Source organism: Bombus huntii, chromosome 1 (genome assembly GCF_024542735.1).
Source record: "Bombus huntii isolate Logan2020A chromosome 1, iyBomHunt1.1, whole genome shotgun sequence".
In the NCBI taxonomy this organism is placed as follows: Eukaryota; Metazoa; Arthropoda; class Insecta; order Hymenoptera; family Apidae; genus Bombus; species Bombus huntii.
Window position 1 is genome coordinate 14,195,176 of NC_066238.1, and position 13,224 is coordinate 14,208,399.

Consider the following 13,224-nt stretch of genomic DNA (forward strand, 5'->3'; position numbering starts at 1 on the left):
CCATTTTCAAGATTTTTAGCTGACCTTCGCTCTTTGAAATAAATTTGTCAATTTTCGTCGATACGTAACGTCAATCGATTTTGATTTTCTATTTCTAATTTCTCTACAAAAGTACCAGACTGCTGCTTTAGCCAGAAATACTTAATTTGAAAAATATTTCGATTTCATAAAATAGAATGTACGAAAGCCAAGGAAAAGGTAGAATTAATAGTGCCATGTTGCAATTTCCGATACATAGTGTCGTATAAGAAATGCAACGCGACCTTGACTCTTTATCGGAAATAATCTTTTGGACATTTCGTACGTTCGGTCGGTAGTTTCTGGCCGACTGGAAACCGATTAACTTTTATTCAAAGCATTTTTTTTATATAGATTATCGGAAGTTTGGGAAAAAATCGTGGCGATAGTTATATCGTATACTCTGTATACACACGTATAATATATACACATGTATAACGATACCAGGAATCGCATGATAAGAATTCGTTCAGTTTTAAGGTTTACTAATTTTCATAACCACCGTTGTCATATAATAGTGTGATTTTCTAAATTTCCTAGTCTCCATATCAGCGACAGCGTGATTACATCTTTGTTTATCGATATTTCTTCAGCATTAAGTTGTGTAACGGAATTAAGCTTAAAGATTGCTATCGCTTTTTTCTTGTCTCGATTTCCGTTGTACGTATTTACGTATCTCGAAAGTTGTTAACTTATTATCGATCGAATTTTCTCCTTCGTATTTAATTGCGAACAGATGTTTATGTTCGTACGTGCTGAGATACAAGCACAGGTGGTGGTAGAAATATCTTTACAATAACTGCATATGCAACAATAGTGTATATCGTAAGATAGCTTTAATTATTTATAATTATTTAGACTATCATATAAATATCGATATATACAAATGATAAACATTTACGTGAGTAAAATATCGAAAAAAATATGATAAATATGTATTGTATTAGGTTAGAAATATAAAGACTATACGAGATAAACGTATCCCTTTTCGATCGAATTTAAAAACCGTCGTATATTATATTTCGATAACGTGTTTCTTCGATAACGATCACGGATGGGATCACGGAAAGAGATTGTCGAAGAATAAATTGCGATATGCACACATATAATCTATACTTGTACACGTATAAGAAATAAGAGCGTAGAGACAAGAAAAGCAAGGCAACGTGTTAAGTTCAAGGTGATTGTAATCTTTTTCACATGATTCGAAGTTACAACAACGTTTCCGCGTAATGTAATTAATCTTGCTAAATTACTACTAAACACAGGTGTATTCCGCGACTCAACCTTAGATAATTCTACATGATAACTCGTTACGACTATACCTGTTTCTATTCTACTAAATCTTACCAAACTGATACTTTTATTTTCCATTGTTTCATTTTATTTTATCTTCCGCGTAATTCTCTAGTGCCATCGTAATTCTTAATGTAATAAAATATTTGTTTTTCCTATGTTCGTTTAACTAATTATCAATTCAACCAAACGATATTCCTTTTACGTTATATTTAGCTTTAACCAGTTAGCTGTTGCGACCTCTATGAAAACTTTGAAAAGCGTGTACCCAAAATGTGTCGCAAAAGGTAAACACTGACGAGTATAGTCATCAAGCAACAAATATGTGTGGCTGTTATAATATAGAATTAAGTTGTAACAGAATGACCGTTTGTTTAATTTTATTACCGACAGGGCTCGTCATAACAGACCGTATTACATTCAAAGAATAGGGCGAGTGTTTAACATTACTTGTAACTAAATTTGAGCTCGTATACATACGTATAGATAAGAATTCCATCATAAATCTTATCATATTTATTAGTTATAATACTTGATAATATTAACAACACATGTCGTTAATACGTATTATTTATATGTAACAATTTTATCATCGTCGTCGAAAAAAAATTTTTTCTCTCATGGGTACATAAAATATTTGCAGAGATTTTCTACGAGTATCTAAATAGCATCTACTGTAAGCCACTGTATATGTACGTGCGAATATACATATATTCGATAAAATTGAACTTTTAAGCTTCATTCATAGCGTTTCCTTTTAAACTTCGTTCGACATGGTAAGTCAAATATGATCTCATTGGAGACGAAGATAGGAAGTCGTTTATCGCAAGTTAAACGTTACAACGGTACATCGTAAGTTTATGTCAAGTACATTCGTAACTGATATTTGCCGATCTACCTAACCGATATTTGGTTAATTCGCAAAATTTCAGAGTTTCAGATACGTCCGTATTCTAAACTCACAATATTATTTAAACAAAATATAACTAAGTGGGATAAGTTAACCTAAGCAGGTATAGAATTCTAACCTGCAGGTTTACAAAACAGTAATGACAATCGAGTTTATTATCTTGGTTATTATGTAGCTAAGGCGATAAAATCTTCTATGGAACTTAGCAACGAAACGTGATCTTATCGGCGAATGATAAAAACAATGGTATATACGTAATACTTACAAATTCGGTTTACGAGATAATTTGTATATGTTATAGACGATTAGTTGAACGATTAAGGAGAAACGATCCATCTGATAAATATACGTACACTGAGTTTTCGAAATCTCAAGCGTAATATTAGTTTTATTATAATAACAAAAAATAATAAATACGGATTCTTCGATGAAACGTTTATCTAAAGGGTGCATGTATTTTTAAATTACCATTAAATTACAGTACAAATATATGTATGTATGTATGTATGTATGTGTATATGTATGTATATATCAACATAGTATATTCGACGTAGATATGCAACATGCTCAAGCATTTAAATATATTAGATATTACTTTTCCCAGACATTCACCCAACTCTATCGAGTAGTGATAATTTAGGAAACTGTAGGATTAAACAACGAATTTGAATTAGATTCGAGCAGATTAGTAAGATAATAATCGATAGGTATATTTTTCATATATTCCACACATACTTGAAACATTTAAACGTAATCTGAAAACGCTCAAGTATCTGAGAATGCAAAGCACAAATTAAGGTCGTCTCGATCACAATTGAAATAATATGATTAGCGAAATTTTACGAGTTACGCGTTATAAATTATTAACCAGTTAGCTGTGGCGATCTCTTTGAAAACCTTGAGAAGTATGCACCTAAAATGTGTCGCAGAAAGTAACCGATGACGAATATACTCGTTAAACACAGGAAGTACATGTGGCCGTTGATAGATGATAAATGAAATGACCGTTTTATTTTTGAATTTTATTGCTGCAGTTTACTGCAATTACTGAATTGCAATTTAGACAGCAAATTGTAACTACCTTTTACGCACGACGAGTATACTCGTCAAAAACAGCTACCTGATTAAGAATCGCCCGTTATTGCGTTTGAAACGTTAGATTCTACAATTCAGCATGGTAACGATAATCTCGTCAATTTGATAGAACAAAATTAATTCTCCTCCTGTATGTACGCGTATCTCTTCGCATTCTTTGATCAACTTACTATTATTATAGCATATAGTATAGTATTACTAATATTATATTGATTATTATTTCATTATATCTTGTTATTTAGCTGCGCGCATGCCACAGATTAGGATAGATTAGATTAGATGCTTCTACAATACAGATTCAGATTTTGCCTAGATTTCTTTGAGTGTCTCATTTATCCTGCCTTCGATTTTTTAGATAAGATTTATCGACTCTCTGTAGCTTTTTATTTTTTTGTCAAGCTGTCTCTATCGTAAACGTGTTTTTTTCAAAATGAGCTAATACGAGCGAGAAAGAATGAAAAAGCCTGTGTGGTGGAATTGAAAAGCATAGGTAAGGAAGGATCGAGTTTGAAGCGGTTAAGACCTAGCACGATGATACGTATAATACGCGTTAGAAATGATCCCGTTGAATATGAAGGTTTATTAATGCAGCGTAGTGGACAATTGGCCGCGTTTAATTAAGTACCTTTGTCGCAGAGATCGGTTGAGTAGAAAGAAAGTTTTTTTTATCTGAGAACTAGTTCAACTTGCAACTCGATACGACTGATATTCTACGAAATCTACACACGTACGTACGTTTACACTAAATGTTGCTTCTATATAGATTTTCAGATTTATCTCAAATTTTCCCAATGTAATCATGATCGTCGTTGGTCTCGCGTTACAGCGCCAGCTGAAATCTCAATATGTTTCATACGATTCACATATACGACACTTTCACAAGCCACACTGTGCATTAGATCGCGATCTTACAGATATATGAAATTTTGACCGATTAATCGTCTTCTCAATAGATAAAACTAATAACGTCGCGTTCCGTATAAAACCAACAGATGTCCTAATAATTATGAACGACTCTAATACATATATATACTGGGTACGTATATATGTATGCGTATAATACGTATACTAAACAGGGTGTTCTGCTAGGTGTCGTTTGAATTGAGGATCACTGCGCACCCCGCTGCCTAGGCTGGCCATTTTTCGTACGTGTAAGGAGGTTTGCTCGCGTGCAGGGGTATTTTAGCCGAACTTTAATCGTCGATAACCAAAAAACAACATCGAAAACGCGATCTTTTCATTCTTGATTTTCATCTTATTTCAGCTTCAAGAATCATCCCTTAAATTTCCTGACAAATGTAGCTGAACACCTTGTACAGATACGAACATAATCCATTTCATTGGAAGATAAAAATACCTTTCGACAAACTGATATGTACAAGTTATTAAGTCGAAAGATAACGATACGTAGCTTCATGGAATAGGAAATTTCGTCACACGTACACATACACATAACGCGTACACTTATGCACAGGCTGGCAATTGTTCACCAGCTCGTTCTTATATGGAGGAACCGAGATACCGAGATACCGAAATAGAAGTGAACACAAAGATTAGTAGAACTTTTCTTAAGTACATACAAATGTACTGCATCCGTATGCACATATGCTCAGCCTTAAGTTATAAAGTCTACACCTTGATAGCGCAATTCCTTTTATCACTTCTCTCGGTCGAACAAAACAATCGCATCAATTAATAAGAATTGCAGCGTTTCCAAGTAACGTAGTTTTCGAGTTATATATGTACATATGATACTTTTGTATATACAAATGTAATCCCATTGCTCGGCCTCCTTCCAGCTAAATTTTTCAAGCTGATTACAAATTGGCTCAGCGGTAATATTAATCCCACGATATAGTAACATAAGTTTATCGATGTCGATATAAACAATGCTGACCGACAGAACGACCGAATTAGCCAGTTAAATGCGTTTGACAAGTATACACGACGAGGAAGAAATTTTCTTCGCTGCGTTTCACGAGTATACGCGTCGTCGCTTGTATTTATTTATGTTTTCGTTATGCGTTATGTTCGTACTCTCATGACCTAAATCCATGGGAGTTAATATTACTGTTAACTACCAACCAAGCTAACTAATAATGATAATAACAAGTAAGGTATAGGATAGAGTTGTTCAAAATGTCAAACGATAAAGTTTTGTCACATATCTGAAAATCATCGAAATCGCGATATAAAATACTACGACTACTTGTAAATTGTCAAACGATTCACTTAACGTGCCCAAAGTGATTGGTAATTAGTAATTGCATCAGGCATAAAGAAAGTGGCAGAAACTGTACTACCGACATTTCCTATTTAATATTTGTTGTTTGCATTTGTTACGCTCCCTTCCGGCTATCTGGCGAAATTTCTGTGAACGTTGACACGTTCTCACATAGCTCTGTATTTAAACAAGACTGATGAAATTGGAAAATGTATAAATAAATGTATGCATGTGCACCATACGTAGGCAGAACAGCGTGCGATATTAATCGACTGTGCGCGATAAAACGTATCTGCTACGTGCATATCCGAGCAATTGTTTCGAATATCTGGATCGTATCGGTATTTGCTCGAGATAATAGGAAAAACACTCGACTTTGGTTCTTTCTTTCGGGTTTTCGTAGCTTACAGCTGCTGCGATCTCGTGATAAAGCGAAGAAGAAAAAAGAAGACAACAATGATGGGAACAATTATATAGAATAAAAAAAAAAAGATAAACACCGCCGACCGTGCTCCACTTACAATTAGATAAGCACGCAATCAAGAACACACAGATGCTACAAAGTACGTGTACACTTCGAAAACTAAACGCTTGTAGGTAAACGCTCGTACGATAATACATATGCCGTGTGCAAATCCGTAGTCTTCTATCGTTGAATAATCGTTCTGTTACATCTAATGGACAGATGTCTAACGATACCAAGTACTTGTTACGCTGTTAGGCGAAATAAGTTGAAAAAAATGGCACGTACACATCTGGCTATCGTATAAGAAGCGCGACCGAGTTTCCGCTATCTGTGGAAAATATTGATACGATCAAATACAGGGATAAATTTTGTAGATTTTCATCGTTTCGCCTTGTGGACGTTGCGTAATCGTAAATCATCCGAGATATGAATTTACGCGAAAACAATGGAGTTTCTGAATCGATGAAATTTTTGATAGGATCTATCTGACCCGATAACGTCAATCGCATAAGTTGTTTAAAAACAACAGATGGAACGAAAGACAAGAACCGAGGGAGAAATAATAGAAGAAGCAACGAGAGCGTTAGTGGTTAATTTCGTTAAACGAAATGCGGTGTTTTATAGGGAAAATATTAAATCCTTGTTTACCGACGTACGATAAAGATAAGCTAGAGACGACGAAAGGCTCGCGGAAGGCAAATTCAGAAACAACGAAAAGTTAAAGGAGAGCCATTTGATTTAAAGGGGAACCTATTTGTTCGTGTTCGTCGCGTTGACGGCTAATTGAAACTTTGGTAATGCGGCGAACAACCATAAACTGATCGAGGGCGGAGTGTGCAAAGCGGGGCTTAAACGCGATCATTGCGTGCGAAAACGTATTTGAGCGTCAGTTAGTCAATTAGCAATTAGCAGAACGAGCGTACGTTTCCTATAAACTGTGGGAAAGCAGCAGGGTTTGGATTCTTAAGCGTTGACGTTACTAGTTACCTAAGAAACCAAAAATCCGTTAACAATTCCTGTTACATTCGATGGTCTCGTCGTCTCGTTTTCGTTAGTTAATTTCTGATTTCTACTCTCGTTTCTCCGCATAGACATAGGTTACAGAGGAAATGGGCGAAGAACTTTTGAGAAGGGAACGTGTCACGCTACCATAGAAAATTTTTACATTCTTCTTATGTGTATTATCATTTGATATGACATAGTGCGTGTTATTGCATTTTTTATTGCATTTATAATGTTATTGCATTTACATTAACCGTTCAGACACGGAACGGTTATGACACGGCTTCGCCCGCGCGATATTCGTCCCGACAAATATTCTCGTACAGTGAAAAATAAGATGGAACTATTCGTATAAAAAGCGAGGCGAGAAGTCAGTTCGTCGCTTCTACGGTAAAAATTGCCCAAATTGTGTCAATGAACGTTGCTCGAAAAATTAGTAGTTTGAAGGTTAGGAAGAGTTGTTTGTTTCCGTTGACACGGTTGAGATTGCGGTTGCGGTTTCTTCGCTTGCACTATCTACGTGTTTCACTGGCATTTTCTATCGAGACGAATAGTCCGTTGCTTACACAGCGATATGTACGATTCCACCGAAGCGAAAGAGAACTTCTTTTTCGTCGTTTGCGTTCGTTTCACTTTCATCGCAGCCCGGGAACCCTACGAAACCTCTTTTTCATATAGATGAAAAATACAGATGTCTATAAAACTATACGTACAATGTACACGTTCGGTGTGTTTTTCCATGAGGAAAAGCGATTAATTAATCTTCCTTTTCGATCAATTCAATGATACGCGCGAACAAAATATTTCTCGATGGAACGACACGATGAATCGATCGTCGCTGGTTTACGAACAAATATCCGAAACTCGATCTTGCGACACATAGCGCAAGCTTCGACCGTAACGTAACGTAGTGAGCCAATTAAACGAAAATTGAACGAACAACGTGGATTCGTGAAACACGCGCAATGATATTCTCATGGAGAACGAGATCCAATGTAGCGGAAACTATTACGCGGTGAGACAAGCGGAAAGAGGAAAACAGACGTAGATTCCACACGCATTCTACCTGAGGCACTAATTAACCGTTGCTAATCGAGACGATTCAGCTCGAAATATTCCATTACTAAAGACGGGGCTGTATCGTTTGTTTAGTTAGAATTGCTGCTCGCAATCTTACAGAATGTAAATGCTCCCTGTTTAGCCGACGTCACGAAGCAGAGAAAGAGGGGAATACTCGTGCTCGAGATCGGTTCAAAGTATAAGTACGAAATTATTCGTGAAAGGACCGTGCGTCTTTATTCGTTAACACATTTCATGCCTTGTAAATCAGCCGCGAGTACCTACCAAAGGCAGAAATTGTACATACACGTACGTAGAAATTTTCAATAGTACCTAAAAGCATAGTTCGTACGTTGTTTCACGAGCCACTATACGTTTTTCGATTCGTTTTTCGTGCTAGTGACAGATATATACATAAGTATCCAAACATCATGATCCATTTGTCATTTTCCATGACAATATACATGAATTTGACCAAGTTGAAGAAGGACTCCTACTGTACCTACGCATGCTAAAGCAAACGAATACTTTAGCATTTTTCATTTCTGTTTGATATATCTCAAACACATTTTTTGAACAGAATATCTATCGCGTTACATAATTTCTATGAGCGTATCCATAATTGTAGAATCGTGCAAGTCGGAAGAATTGTATCTAATTACATAACGAAGTTGCCAACATTACGGACAAAAGTTTTTATGGAGCAGGTCAATTTTCATTGAACGATAATCGCTTCTTGTAACATCGATTCCACCCTGTTACGAGCATTCTCGTTTATGATACACACCCTCCTGTTATGGCATGACGAATTAGTAATTAGTGCAAGCAGCTGGCATTTAGCATTTGAGTATCGCTGCTTGCATTACCAATATTATCGTATGTCCAAGCACGTAATTTCTCCGCGCTTTCGAAACATCCTTCTTAAAGCTAATTTATAATTCGAGATTTTTCAAACTTCGTAAACTAATGGCAAATTAATAATTACACGCTGCACGTAGATAGTAGGTTTCTTCTACGGTCGATCGCCGATCTATAAATCCCATGTAGCCAACGAAAAACACTATTTTCCATATTAATTGCTTTCTATCTCTCGAAACAAACAGATCTTCCATTAACATCTCGAGTCGGTTTCTCGTCGGTTTAAAATAAATACTTTGTCGAGTGATAAAATAGTTTTACGAGGTTTACCAGTTTTATTTTTGTATATCGCCTTTCGAAAAGCAATTTAAATATCGCGTTGCGATATTTTCGTTAGATATATTACACGTAACTGCGATGATAGTAAATTGTAAGGAATGAAATCATTGCAGATAAATTTTGTCCGTAGTTTTCCAATTAAAATACATCTTGTCTTGATAATAGTCAAGTGTGCGGATACTTTTGCGCGACGGTGTACGTATAAAAGAAGATTATCGTATCGAGACTTGGGAGCAATTGCTTGCTATTCTTCCTTTGTCCGATCAAACAACTTCCACGTAACTTTTTTACTCAATGTCAATCATCTTACGAAACCTCTGACTATCGTATGAAAGTCACAAAGTGAGGAACATATGTACACAAGTGACAGCGATTTTTAAATTCCATATACTTGTCACGATCTAACCATCGGAATAACTGTTACTCGTATCAACACTATTCTTTCGTTCGATGATTTTCCCATTAAATATGTGTTTTCGTTGCTCCGCTGGTCACTTAAAAAAAATATCATTCACGTTCGTTATGCAGATTAATAACATTTAATATCAAGTGAAAGCAACGTACCTGACAATTAATATTCGATCTTAGTTATCTGTTGACAAAATGACAAATTTTCAAAAAGTATTTTTAAAGGTTTACATCTCCAGGAACGTTTGCATTTTTCAATCGTTTCATACGAGAATACCAGTAGCTTTTAGGCGAGCGACGTAAAATAAAAGTCGGAAGACGAACATAAATGGACCTATCGCATTTTTTCTCTGTCGTCTTCGTACGATAAGGAATTTTTTTAAGCGTTAACTAGTTAGCTGTTGCGACTTCCTCGAAAACTTTCAGAAGTTCTCTATTTCTAAAATATGGCGGGAAAAATGAACGATGACGAGTATACTCGTCAAGCACAGAATACGCGTGGTGTACGTTGTAACACGGAGTTAAGCTGCAACGAAATCACCCATCTTACTTCTTAATTTTATTACCGACAGAGCTCGTCGTAACAGAATATGTTGCCGTTTCTTCATGACGAGTATACTCGTCAACAACAGCTAACTGGTTTAAACGTTGATCAAATTGGCCGCGGTAGAAGTAAAACGTAACTCGAACAAAGGACGAAAGAAATGAAATACGAAGCTGGTTGCGACTATCGCGTTTACTCACCCGCCGAACGATGTGGCGCAGGTATTCAAAAAAACAGATTCGACGAATACAGCGATGTATAGCGTTTTCTACGAATGCAATGGATCGAAAGAACCGCACGACCGGGAAAAGATAAAACGCGAAAGGAAGAAACAGAAGAAGGAGAGAGAGAAAGAAATAGGGAGAGAGAGCGAGGAAGGGAGAGAGGAGAGAGTGAATTACATAACAAAAGAGCGATCCAACGATTTGACTTGATTCCACACAATACCAGACCGACTAGCGCGCACTCACCGACTCACTTTACTGAATCTAATTCAACACTCGACCCAATGTCCCACCTCCGTGTGTTTCGTATGTGGTGGGGTGGCACGATAAAGGAACAGACCTCGTGATGAGTCCGTTCATTGTACATAATCGTACACCGTAAAGATACATTTATTCAAATCAATTCGCCGTGTCAGGTACCACAGGCTCGTTCGTCGACGACGTCTGTTCCGATTCACCAACACTCTAAAATTGATCTCGAATTTCGAGATCGTTTTCGTGGTTACGAACGTAGTATGATAACGTTCGAATTATTTGCAAAAGGTAGCTATCGATCGGTTACGAGTGAAACGTTAATATAGTAAAAATGTTAATACAGATATTATGACAATAGAAGACAGCCGAATGTTGAAAGTTTAGCGTATTACGTGGAAGCTTTCGTGTCTCAACTGTAATGACAATCTCATGTTACAAAGAATCACGTATAAAGTAAGTCCTGAAAAATGATAAATGGCAGGTAGTTAGGTACTAGGACGAATAACGTTATTCGATTATACAGAAGATTAGCTGAATTTTAGATTTTATTACTGTAAGGTGTGATATGGTATAGGCCAGGTATTATACATGAAATTGAATAAAATTTAATATTTGTGAAAAGATTTGCTCTACTATTCTACCCTAGATAAGGCGCGACTGAAACACAATCGTATCAGATTATTGTATCCGATAAAAGGATTAACATGATTATGAAATATTCAATAAATTCAGGTGATTCGCGGAACTTATCGGCGGAATAGAAATGGCAAACGAAACGGTTTCGCTAGGAAACCGTGTGGCATTGCCCTTTTAAAAGAACGTTTCGTTCCACGATTATTTATCGTGATCAGATTCATAAAGATACGAATTTATATAAATAAAATACACGTAGCCTAATCCGTGGAGATAGAGATCGGTATCTCGTGCAAGTTGGGATGATATCGTAACTCGTAACTGCAACTGCAATCCACAAGTACAACTACACGATGAAACGGGGCACAATGAAATTACATTTGATCGGCGGAGAATCGTAAACGCAGGAAGAGATGCGCAATGCACACGGATGTGAGGAAGATTACAGCGACGCAACGCAACGTAACGTACATATAGAATTTTAAAACATAATCAAAGTCACGAGGACGATCAGCTCGTCGACGACGAATCAACCCGATTTGACGGTAACATTTCAACAAATATCACAGTGATTCGAATAAGGAGGCACGGAACAGGAAGGAGAAAGAAGTTCGTAATAAATTAGCGTTAAGTTGTTTGTCTATTGCGATCGTTCTCTGTTCTCTTAATTGCTAGACCTAAATGGAACCTACTTTTTCTATTATTAATTTAATCTCTGCTAATCGAAGAAATCGAGTTTCCACTAGTCGCTACGATTTCCAAATTCTCTGATATAACAAATTCGATATCTTTTATGACGATTATCCGCTTTGCCAGTGACTTCTCCGATTTTCACTATTCTACCGCAGTCTTTTATTTTCTAAAAGCTTTATTCTATCGGACAAGCGCGTGAAATTAATATGCTTTTTACCGTTTTGCTAGGAACAAAAGTTTTAATTCTTTCCTTCTTTTGCAAAAAAGAAGCAAAACAAAAGGCTCGAGTTAAACAGCGAAAATTGAGGTTAGGTTGAGGTTAGATTGGCGTTAGGTAAATAACTGACAAATCCGCGATATTCTCTAAGGGATGAATGCTATTGATCTCGAGTAGTTCTGTTAGTTTAATTTAATTTGTAGTAGTCTGCATAACAAATGTCATTAATATTCGTTAAACGATCAAACGGCTAGCAAAGGCACATATTTAATGGCAAAATCAAATGAACACATGAAATTGCTCGATAACGTATCAAATTTCTTCTGCTATACGAAAGACTGAAAATGTGACTAATTATGCGTTCTACTTGTGGCCTTTGTTTATGATTCGATTAAAATCGATTTCACTGAATTTCCCTTTATTCGGCATTAATTCTATGATTATGAAAATTTCCATTCAACAGTTTCGCCTTACGCTCGTTGAATTTCTAGAAAAATTGCTATTTTTTATTCGTAGTTGATCGTTTTTCCATTCTTTCTTTCAACTTGAATTCTGTCCGATCCTACGGACCAGCGCATTTGGAGACCTCGTTTCTACATGAAAAACACCAAGCCAAAGTTTAAACAGTAATCTTGTTGCAGCCCATTTTCTCATTCCTGGGTCGTATTTTAAGATAATTCCTCTGAACGTTGTCATGTAACAGCTGCATTAAAAGTAATCGTAGAATGTTGGTAACGAACTGGATACGAATCTTCGTTAATCTTCAGATATACCTACATATATACGTACAGATAAGATAACACCTGTTGACAAATCGTCAAAAATTTATTAATTTCGAGTGAATGTTTTCGAAAAGCAAAGGAGTTCGACCAATGGTAAAAGAAGCGTGCAATTAAATCGTGCGATTAAAGTTGAATAAAATTGCCATTTCGCAATTTGCTGCTTTCTTATTTGTCGAGACAATGGTACGTCTACTGCCACGA

At 36.3% G+C, this 13,224-nt stretch overlaps 1 protein-coding gene across 3 annotated transcripts in view; it reads right to left on the bottom strand.

The window, feature by feature from the left end:
* The window catches only part of LOC126869227 (V-type proton ATPase 116 kDa subunit a 1), a 53,216-nt gene that overhangs the window by 17,583 nt on the left and 22,409 nt on the right, over window positions 1-13,224 (bottom strand). For 2 of the 3 annotated variants that reach the window (XM_050625503.1, XM_050625487.1), the window contains exon 1: window positions 10,420-10,708. The exons of the other annotated variant lie outside the window; for it this stretch is intronic. The gene's annotated coding sequence lies outside the window, so the exon portion shown is untranslated. Of the gene's footprint in view, window positions 1-10,419; window positions 10,709-13,224 lie in introns of those variants that run through there. 3 annotated transcript variants of the gene reach the window in all.